Consider the following 12,043-nt stretch of genomic DNA (forward strand, 5'->3'; position numbering starts at 1 on the left):
CCGCATCGTAGGTCTTGATCCCATTATCCCAGGCTTCTTGCAACTCATCCTTAAGCGGCTACATGTACACATTCATATTCTTCCCCGGATAGTTGGGCCCTGGAATTATCAACGTCAGGAAAATGTTCTTTCTTTTCATAATCTCTCCGGGTGGCAAATTTAGTGGAATGACAAATACAGGCCAACAACTGTATTGTGCTGCCGTCATACCATACACATTGAACCCATCCGTGCGGATGGCAACTCTAGGTTGCCTTGGATCTTCCGTTTATCCTTATGTAATGCATCGAAGTGCCTCCACGCAAAACCATATGAAGTGTGTACCAGCATCTTGTTCCCATCCGCATCTAGTTCGGTTCTTTTGCCCAATTTGTGCCATGTCATCTGTCTGGCCGTCTCTTCGACCATGAAAAGACGTTGAAGTCTTGGTACGATTGGCAGATATCGAAGAACACTAATGGGGATTTTGGTCTGATTCTTCTCACCCATGTCGTTGTCTACCACAATATACCTGGAAGAATTGCAAATGGGGCAATAGTTCAAGGCCGCATACTCAAGCCTAAATAAGGCACATCCATTCTCACAGGCATGTATCTTCTCATAGGGCATCTTAAGTACACGGAGGATTTTCTCTGACTCGTACAGGTTTGTAGGCAGTACATGGCCTTTGGGTAGAAAGCGTCCAAATATCGTCATCATCGCGTCGTAGCATTCTCTGCCTAGGTTGAATTGACACTTCAGAGCCATTACTTGCGCGATGGCATCCAGCTGACAAAGCTCAGTCTGCTTGTGGAGAGGACGTTTTGAAGGCTCCAGCATTTCATAGAAGGCCTTTGCAGATTCCTCCATCTCATTGTCCGAATCACGAGCATCATCAAAGTCTTGCACCATGTCTTCAATCCCGGTACCATGCTCGTCGGTGCGACGACGAATCACCTCAGCTCTGGCACGTTGGTCAGACTCACCATAAAAAGTCCACACCGTATAATTAGGCGTAAAACCCCACTTCTGCAGGTGTTTACCCATTTCAAACTCTGTCTGCTTTTTCCAGTTGTCGTAGTTGGGACAGGGGCACCATGTTTTATGCTGGCCATTTGCAAATGTGGCTCTCACAAACCCCCTGGTTTTTGTTAACCATTCATGGGTCATGTCTTTCTGACTAGGGTGACCAGTGTACATCCAAGCACGATCACTCATGTTGCCTAGCTACCTATGGGGGCACAAGAAATAAATATATAATTCATCATCTATATTCATACGCTAATCAAGTTTGTCAGTTTTATTACGTCCATGCAACCTACACGCTAATAGGTAAAGATAGGTCCTAATCCCACCTGAGTATGTGTAGACTGGGTTCGTTTTCCCATGCTCTGCTCCAGATGCGATGCAGAATTTCGGCAGCACCTCCCCGTTGTTCTCCTGATACACGTCTCGGCAATAAGCAGAGAGGATGTGTACCCGGAGAACAACAGGGGAGGCACTGACGAAATTCCACATCGGATCCGGAGCACAGCATACGGGAAAACAAACCCAATCTACACATACTCGGGCTGTCCATGGATAATGTTGGACAATTCGAAAGGATGGCGGTTATAAATATGCAAAGAAATGCATATTTATAGATGTCGCCCTTTCGAACGGGAGACGCATACTGGTCACGCATACTCATGATTGAAGAAACCTATAGCTAGCAAGTTTCATCGGCACGAAGACCGGGACAGAGCAAATTAAGGGGGTAGGAGGAGAAGTCATTTGTGCTCACCAACAAACGCAAGGGCGGAGCTCGTCCAACGCACGTGGAGGTCGTCGAAAAACTGCACATTGAAATTCACACGATCAACACAAATACGATGTTTTTATAATTAACATAATCAGAAAATATGTGACCTAACTCATAATTTACAAAATTATGACCCCGTGGGCCTCTAGAAGGCCGAAAAGCAACTTCTCGTTCAACAGAAGGCAGAAGAGGTGTCGGGGGTCGAGGCTTAGTGGCGTCGGGAGTCAATGTCGTCGAGGGTCGGTGATGTCGGGTGTCGGTGGTCGTGAGTCGGGTTAAATGCGTCGATGGTCGGGGGTTAATGTCATCGGGGGTCGAGGGTCACTAGTGTCGGGGGTTAGGGTCTTTTCGATCAACAAGAGGCCAAAGAGGTGTCGGGGTCCCGGGGTTGGGGGTTAGTGGCATCGGGGGTCGGGGGTAGGGGGTCGGGGGTCGAGGGTCAGTGGCGTCGGGGGTCGGGGTCGGGGGTCGGGAGTCGGGGGTTGGAGGTCGGGGGTCGGGGGTCAGTGGTGTCGGGCGTCGGGAGTTGGGGGTCGGGGTCAGTGGTGTCGGGCGTCGGGGTCGGGGGTCGGGAGTTGCGTGTCAGTGGCGTCGGGGGTCGGGGGTCGAGGGTCGGGGGTTGGTGGCGTCGGGGGTCGGGGGTCGAGGGACGGGGGTTGGTGGCATCGGGCGTCGAGGGTTGGTGGCGTCTGGCGTCGTGGGTCGAGAGTCGGGTGTCGGGGGTCAGTGGTGTCGGGTGTCGAGGGTCGGGAGTCGGGTGTTAGTGTCGTCGGAGGTAGGGGTCGAGGGTCGGGGGTTGGTGGCGTCGGGCGCCGGTGGTCGGGGGCCGTGGGTCGGGGGTCAGGGTCCTCTTCTTTCTTCTTCTCCTCTCTCCTCTTTTTCGTCTTCTTCTTCTTGATCATCTTATTTTTAGTATTATTCGTCTTTTTTTCTCCTCCTCCTCCTCCTCTTCTTCTTCTTCTTCTTATTCTTCTTCTTTCTTTTATCTTTCTCCTCCTCTCCTCTTTCTTCTTCTTCTTCTTCTTCTTCTTCTTTTTTCTTCTAGTTTATTATTCTCTTATTTTCTTCTAAGTTTTTTTCTATCTATTTTTTTCTTTTCTATCTACTTTTTCTACCTAATAAACTAAGGAAAATGCTTGCCATCCTCCGGCGGATCTTAGCGAACGCGTCTGTCACCTTTTTTGCCTGACAAGCGTTGAAATAAGGTCACCCACACCATGTTTTGTCAAACATATTTATGCAACAGAAGCTATGTTTCGGAAACATATGCGATGTTGCGATGGTCCACGACATATTTATATTTTCCAACAAAACATCTTTTGGATATTATTTCTGCAACAAGATATGAGTTGGAAAAAATGCCACAATATCTCAGTTGCAAATTTTTGCTACAAACATCTGTTGCAAACATTTCAGCAACAAGACGTATGTTTCAAAAATAATTCCGCAACAAGACGTGTGTTGCAGAAATAATTTTGCAACAATGCCTATGTTGCAATAATGGAGGCGTGTCCGATCGTTCGATGCTACAGATCTAACGGCTTGTGATCTGGATGATCTTTTTAAAAGATCAACCGGAGGATGCGTAGCACTCCCCATAAACTAACTAACTAATTTAACATAAAAACAGAAGAAAAAATCTAAACCTAGAACTAAACTACATATTCTTCTTCTACTTTTTCTACCTTTTCTACTTTTTCTTTTTATTATTCGGACTTTCTAGCAAAAAAGAAGAAGAAAAAATAGGAAAAAAATATTATAAAAACAATACTAACCGGAGGGGAGGGCATCGGGGTCGCCGACACAGGGGAGGTGAGGCTGGGGCGGCGACCGGGAGGGAGGTGGGAGGGGGGCGGCGGCCGGGAAGTAGGTGGGAGGGGGCGGCGGCGGCCAGGAGGGAGGTGGGAGGGGGTCGGGAGGGAGGTGGGAGGGGGCGGCGGCGGCTGGGAGAGAGGTGGGAGGGGGGTGGCGGCCAGGAGGGAGGTGGGAGGGGGGCAGCGGTCGGGAGGAAGGTGGGTAGGGGTGGCGGCCGGGAGGGCGGCGGCGCGGGGTGGCTGGGGAGGGGAGCTACGGCGGCGGTGAGGTGGGCAGACGACGGCGCGCGCGCGAGAGAGGGGGGGGTAGGCGGGCAGGGATTGGGTGCGGGGTGGGAGCCGTTAGAGGCGCCGGACCCGTTAGGGCCATGCCCCCTTTGCCGTCTGCAAAGGGAGGGTGGCGGACGGCAAAGGGGCGGGGTGGGTGGGGTGGGGTTTCGGCCGTTGGGGGGGGGGGCTTTGCCGTCTGCCCACCCTTTGCCGTCCGCATAGGGCTCCTTTGCCATCCGCCAGCAGACGGCAAAGAGGTGGCCGACGGCAAATAAAACCTTTGCCATCAGCCACCTCTTTGCCGTCAGCATTGTGCCAACTGACGGCAAAGAGCACCTTTTCCATGCGTCAGCAGACGGCAAAGGCAAGGCAGACGGCAAAATTCTCAATTCCAGTAGTGGAAGGGACTTTGCTACTATCCTTTACCACACTTGTGCCTCAAAGTGACACCTTGTTCTTCATATAGAGAGTCTCATGTTATATCATTCATAGGCTAGTGGGAATCACTTTTTCATAAACTTGGCTTGTATATTCCGACGACAGGCGTCCTCAACTGCCCTTACTCTTCATGAGAAAGCAAGTGGGATGCACGCCCTACTTAGCTTCACTGGAGCTTTCATACACTTATAGCTCTTGTGCATCGCTTTCATGGCAATCCCTAATCCTTGCATCGAAATCTATCGACGGGCATCTCCATAGCTCATTTGTACGCCTAGTTGATGTGATACTCTCTTCTCCACTTTTACCCACTTTGAAACCTACCACGATATTCCATTCCACCTTTATGATATGTCCAATGGCTCACGCTGATGTATTGCATGAAGAATAAAAAGTTCATGCATATTGAAAAAGTATGATCCAATTGCCAGACTCGAACACCATCGTGCTTAACATTTGTATTAATGTGGTGAAGATGGAGCCATGCCCTGATAATATAATAAAGATGGATGGGGTTAAAACAATCTTTGAGGATCATATACTTTGAAATATTAATGATTTGCTGCTTATACCTATAAGTATTGCTATGTTAATGTTTGTCAATTCATTGTTTCTCAATGAGCATACATCCATAAGGTTCCATCATGGATAGAATGTCACATCAAAAATTCTGTTTTTATCATTTACCTACTCGTGGACGAGAAGGAATTAAGCTTGGGGAAGCTTGATATGTCTCCAACGTATCTATAATTTTTTATTGTTCCATGCTGATCTATTATCATTCTAGTATTCTTTTGGGGTATTTTTTTACCATTTCTATTATTTTTTATCACTAACCTATTGACCTAGTGCCTAGTGCTAGTTGTTGTTTTTTGCGTGTTTTTTACTTTGCAGGTTTTCAATACCAAACAAGGTCCAATTGCCCCAAAACTTCTTGACGATTTTTTCTGGACCAAAAGAAGACCGACGAGCATCGGAAGAAGGCTCGAGGCCTCACGAGGGGCCCACAACTTCAAAGCTTCTGCCTACCTCGTGGCCCTCCCAACTACATTATTTAGCTTATAAATTCTCATCTACCCTGAAAACACCAGAGTGAGTCCCGAAACACTTTTTACGCCACCGCAAGTCTCTGTTCCAATGACAGGCCATGTGGAGCTCCGTTCCGGCATCCACCGGAGGGGGGATCAATCACGGAGGGCCTCATGATGATGTGTGAGTAGTTTACCACAGACCTACTGGTCCATAGTCAGTACCAGATCGCAATCTCTCTCTTTGATCTTCAATACAATGACCATCACATCATTGCTTTGATCCATATGATGTAATTCCTTTTGTGTGGTGCGTTTGTTGGGATCTAATGAATTGCGGGTTTATGTTCAGATTATTCATGATAAATATTTGAGTCACCTCTCAATACTTCTATGATTCTTATGTGCATGATTATGATAGCTTCGTAATTCTCTCCAATATATTAAAATTGTTTGGCCAATTAGATTGATAATTATTCAGTGAGAGAGGTGCGCTGTGGTAGGTTCAACCTATATAATTTTTATATCCCAGTGACAGAAGGGGACAAGATGCATCTTTGTGTTGCTGCTACTAAGGATAAAACGATGGGGTTTATTCATATTGCTTGAGTTTACTTTGTCTACATCATGTGATCTTACCTCATGCATTACTTCGTTCGTCATCAACTTAATATGTAGAGAGGCAATCATAGATTTGCTCTTGAAGTGAAGTAATAGTAATACGTGCAGGCGGGGGTTGGCCTATTTGTTTATGGACGTGATGCCTATATACACATGATCATTGTCATGAATATCGCATAACTATGCACTTTTCTGTCAATTCCCCAACAACAATTTGTTTATCCACCGTATGCTATTTTTCCATGAGAGATGCCATTAAGGAAAGTTGTGGTTCCTGGTTCTATTCCCAACATATTAATAAATCATTAATTACTTTTCTGCCACTTACTTGTTTTTACTTTATCTTGCTATCTACAATTATCCACACACCTTACTTGCTTGCAAATAACAAGACAAGAGGATTGACAAACTTCTAGCCCGTGTTGGATGCAAGTTGTTTGTTATTCTGTGTGCAACCGCTGAATACGGTTGTGGTTGATATTCCTATTGGTACGATAAACTGTGGTTTAATAACTGAGGGAAATACTTACATACTTTGTTCCTCTTCAAGGAAAACCCAATGGAGATCACGAGTATCAGTTGCCTACAAATACTATGAAATTGTTCAACTTTGATGCTTAGTTGCCTATTGCTGATGGTCAGTTTCCTATGGTTTATGTTCAGTTGCCTATAGATACTATAAATTGCCTATATCAAGCACCAAAGTTGCTCCTGTTTAGCACCTAAGTTGCTTCATCTAGCATTGAATTTGCTTTTAAAAAACCATCAAAATATATTCATATGAGATCTAGTTTTGAAGAGTTCTTCATGAGGAACCCAATGATGAAAACGGATTTTAATTCCAACACATGGTTTGAATGTTATTGCTTTTTGAATTTTCTCGTACTAGTTTCCGATGTATGCAACTCAGCAAACATGATAACCAACTATTAAACTGTTGCACACAACTATTAGCAAGCTACTAGGTGAATTCACTAATACACATGACGTAACTCATCTAGCATCAAAGTTGCTTCTATTTAGCACTACAATTGCCTCATCTAGCATCGAAGTTGCTTGTGCAGAAAAACATCAAAATATATTCATACAGGATCTAGTTTCGAAGAGTTCGTCATGAGCAACCCATCGATGAATTTTTTTGCCTCATGTTTAGCACAAGTAATTAGGAGTATTATGTGAAATCACTTATACACACATTGCAATTCATCTACCATCAAAGTTGCTCATGTTTAGCACTAAAAACAGTTCTTCGTTTGACACTCGGTTCACAAGTTATAGCTTTTTGAAAAATATGAAATGGAATAAATATGTGGCATGAGCACATGCATGCGTACAAGTGTTGGCAATCTCGATGCATACGGGTGTGGTCCCCACATATTGCTGTCATCCATTGTGATAAATGCTTACTTGCATCACCAAATGCATGTGTTCGGTGGCTCGCGGACATGCGCTCAGCTACACCGAATAGTGCAACTTCACTTTTAAGTATTTACGTTAAAATAAAGAAATCATCACCGAATACAACCGAAAGACCAAAGAATACACGCAAGACACACGCGGCAATATACAAAGGTATCGGGAACCGGGACATCACCCCAATGACAATAATAGAGAGGTGAGTCAGACGACTGTGATGCCAAGCCTCCAAGGTTGTGCCTCTAAGAAGGGTGCGACCAAGATAGCCACCACCCCCCGATCCGCGAAGATTAATTTTTCACTCGGAGCAAGACGACATGAGGGGGAGCACCAAGACGGAACCTTCAGGAAGGGTACAACGACCATGGCCGCCGCCACCATCAGCCAGTCAAAGGAATGGGTGATGGGGTTGCCTACTAAGGGTAGGGCCATGGACCTGCTATCCAGGGACCACCTAGGACCCACACAGTCACTAAAATCCCAGGACTAGCGATGCAGCGGAAATCTCACTCGGACATATAGACTCACTTGGACAACCTCCGACCAGTCGGATGTTCACCAGCAGTCGGACTAAGACAAGGCGCGGACAACAAAGGGACTGCAATGGAAGGGACTTAATCTCTTACAGAAAGCACTACGAAGCCTTATGTTACGAGTAACGTTGTAGTTAGAGCAGCAGTTTTAGGTAACTTCTATAGTTATTGTCATTTAATGCCCTTAAAGTGGATGTCGTCGGTTCAGGCACACTCTATATAAGCCTTCCTTGAGCTCCGAGCTAGGTGTTAAGCATTTTGTGTATTCACAGCCCCCATGAGCAACACTAAGCCTTTTGCTCATGATGTAGGGTCTTTACCACTCTCAAGTGGGGCCAAAACTCATATATACGAGTGCTACCACTGTGCCGTAGCTAGGCTCCGCCCTTCGTTCGTATCCCTGGTACTATTGTTAGGTTCATACCCTCGATAGTTGACACCCACCTTGGGGCTGCGCGTCTAGCAAACTCCGGCATAGTTGGAGTTTCAATCCTTCTTGTCATCATGATGACACTCGGCAGCGAGATCCTTTTCGATTCCCTCAGCTTCACTACCGACAATTCGGCATGGTTGTAGGATGCGCCACTTGATTTTCATGTGTTGCCCGCCCGTGGTGCATCACACTTCAGTGTGGCGACACACGGAGTCCTTATCTAATAGCCGTTGGTGCCGTACCTCTCAGCACATCCTCGTCCCGCTATGGTTCATCGCAAGTGCTTTAGGCGCTCACGGCTGCAACACCGGGACAAGCATGGTGTGGCTCTTCAAGCCACTACAGGATAGGTGGCCATTCTTGACTTAGACGATCCCACCCTGAGCATGTTCCCTTCCTCGGACGATGACTCTTTCGACGAGTCTGATTGCGAGAGCACCGTTGATGCTACAGAAATCCTGATGGCCGACACGACCAGGGAAGGAGCTCCTGGTTTCTCTGTGGGTAACTCCTGGGGACGTGATGGAGGCTATCACCGCCACATCGACTCCGACTTCTACATCCCCCAACCGCTTATCGAGGAGCAACGGGAGGACCTCGGGCAGAAGAACGAGCACACCCTTCTCACCCCCATCACCAGGAAAACCCCGGAGGAGATGGCCTTGAAGAAGGCACATCAAGCCATAATGGGTGAGCGCGAGAGACTCGAGAGGCTCCAACAATCACTTGACGACCGCGTGACAAGGGATCAACCTGGCTCGAGTCGCAGCCGCATGCATTTGTCCCCACACGACTGCCAATGTAACATCAAGGTGATGCGTACACTGCTACAAAACCTGACGGCGACCACTCGATTGCTGAATCTATTCAGCCAAATGACTCCGCAGCTGGGGAGGGCATTCGGCAGATTCAGGCTCTGCTGAAAATCGCCTTACAACAGAATTCTATGGTGTCTCAGTCGTAAAATCGTACTCACAGCAGGTCCATCCGGGTGGACACGATGCAGTCGGACCATAGCCCTCTCGCACGTGGAAGGCACTGAAGAACCCCTCCTCCCCCGAGATACCAGTATGGGGATCGAACGCGCGACGGTCGAATTCGCATTCGAACTCCTCCTCCGAGGAGTGGTTCACTCAGACATTGAGCTTACGACAATAGGCTAAGCCCCAATAGGTGCAAGGGCTACGGTGACGACGGTCGTCGTGATCCCCTGCTTAATGCAAGGTCCATCATCGCTCAGGGTGTGGTTGACCGAGCGCAAGATGGCTGAGGCGTTTGTGGCCCCGAGTATTTTGGCACGCACATTCGCGAGTCTGAAGTCCCCTCCAACTACAGGTTGGCCATGGGGATCGTCAAGTTCAACAGTGAGCCCAAGCCCAAGACTTGGCTTTAGGATTATCGAGTGGCCGTCCAGATCGGCGATGGCAACAACTTCGTCGCAATGAAGCACCTACCGCTCATGTTGGAGGGGTCGGCGAGGGCGTGGGTCAATCAGTTGCCCGCCAACAGTATCCATAGTTGGGAGGACTTAGCCCGAGTGTTTGTCAAAACATACGAGGGGACTTACAAGTGCCCACACGGTCTGATGGAGTTGCAGCATTGCATCCATAAGAGCAACGAAACTCTCCGTGAGTACATCCAGCAATGGACCACATTGCACAACACTGTGGAAAATGTTTGTGAGCACCAAGTCATGTGCGCCTTCAAGGCAGGCACTAGTTACACGGAGCTCATCTTGAAGTTTGGCCGAGTGTATGATCTGTCCCCCAGTCGAGCCATGGAGATCGCCAATCACACTACTAGGGAAAAGCCTAGCGGTAGCGCGAGTATTAGGTGTATCAGTAGCGCGGGCTCCCGCGCTACTAATATGGCGCTACAGCTAACCTGTAGCAGTAGCGCGTGTTGGCCCGTGCTACTGCTATACATGCATAGCAGTATTGAGCTTTACAGCAAGGCACTGCTGCTAATAGCTGCATCGCTTTTAACTAAGCCGCGCTACTGGTAAGGGCAAGCTGTTGTTAACTTTTCTCCCCTCGCTGCTGCTAGTTTTATTAGTTTCTAATGATCTTTTTTGCATATTTGTTTTGTATTTGAATAGGCTTTATACAATAATGTTTAGCACATACAAATGTCATCATCATACACATATAAATGTAATCATAGCGTATACATATAAATAGTCTCATAAAATCATGTCATCATCATAATCATCATCCAACAAAAAAGTGGTCTCTCGTCATCATATCGAAAATTGCGATACAAGTCTCGAACACTTGCAACTACATCGTCATCCATCTAAACAATGATATACGCGAGAAGAGCTATCCCTATGAGTGAGAGAGGAACTATGCAGTACATGAGGCGGCGGTTATGAGTTCTCTCTCGCTCTAGCGTGAACCTCAAGTAACTAGTTTCTGCTTCTTGTCTGCTTTTCAAGCCTTTATGGCTGGAGCCCGAGACCCCCTCTACTTGTGCCTGACACTTGGGCCACTCGTCTTCCACTCCCGGAACCTTCCGTTTGTATACGACATATCACTGCTTCCTCACCATAAGGATTCTATGTACCTATTAGAGATGCATCTTCATTGAGAGAATGTACAATCATATGCAACAAAATATACTTGAGTAACACGAAAAAGAAAGGGTTAGTAACTAGATGCAACATATAGTAAATATATAAATAATCAACGCAGTTTCATCGTATGCAAACTAATTAACTAGAGGTACGCAGGTTATCATACCCAAACTAACAAAGTAGTGTTACGCAAGTTCGGCGGGGACCATGGACATCACAAAGTTTCATTGCTACAAAATCTATACAAGTTCAACCGACACATATCCTCATCATCGACATCGTAAATCACTAAAAGTTCCATCCTTCCAAATCATCGAGGATGCACCCTAGCTTCTTGAACAGCGTGAGGTCCTAACGTTGCATGCCTATGCAAATTTGGACGTCAGCTCATGATATATGGCCGTGATGGAACTTCCGCTTCTCTTCGACGACTTCTTTCATGATGATCGTTGCAATGTCCCTCTGGACGTGAAATAAGTCATCTCTAAGTTTATAATCCGCTTCTCCATGAGATTCTACCCATTTGCGGATATGATCATCGTTTCTACTTGTCATGCGAAGCTTTTGGTGATCCCTTCTGAACTCCATGATGAGATGGAGGAGGTAGAATCCATCATTCTTGCTTTGTTTTGGGACATGGATGCAGCAGAAGTTAGTTTTATGCTAGAAACCCGTCTTCTTGTTCCTTTGTTTCTTGACCTGCAGGTGGCCACCTCTCAAACTGAAGCCTTGGAGAGCATCATCTAGAATATTCATTACGTGTGTGTAGTCCTTCTCGTAGTTTCTGGTTTGGTCGAAATACACGACGTGGGATACTCGCGGGTAAAGAATGATAAGGACGGCGTGCCTGTTGTTGTGAGGAAAATCATATCAAATTGTTCTCCATATGAACGAGAAGGAATGATTGAAATGTACGAAAGGGTTGTCCAACACTGACTTACTTTGGATGATAAGGCAGGAGGACAATTTTCGGGTCATTATTCTGTACCATGAATTCTTCTAGGTACTCCCTAACAGTTTTATGCTCAAACTCGCCGAGACTCAAGAAGGACTCGTGCATGTAGTATGGATCCGCCACACAGATTTGCGAGACTTCTTCTCTCTTCATGACGGAGCTCATATGTAGCGTAAAAAG

This window comes from Hordeum vulgare, chromosome 6H, assembly GCF_904849725.1.
Source record: "Hordeum vulgare subsp. vulgare chromosome 6H, MorexV3_pseudomolecules_assembly, whole genome shotgun sequence".
Taxonomy (NCBI): domain Eukaryota; kingdom Viridiplantae; phylum Streptophyta; class Magnoliopsida; order Poales; family Poaceae; genus Hordeum; species Hordeum vulgare.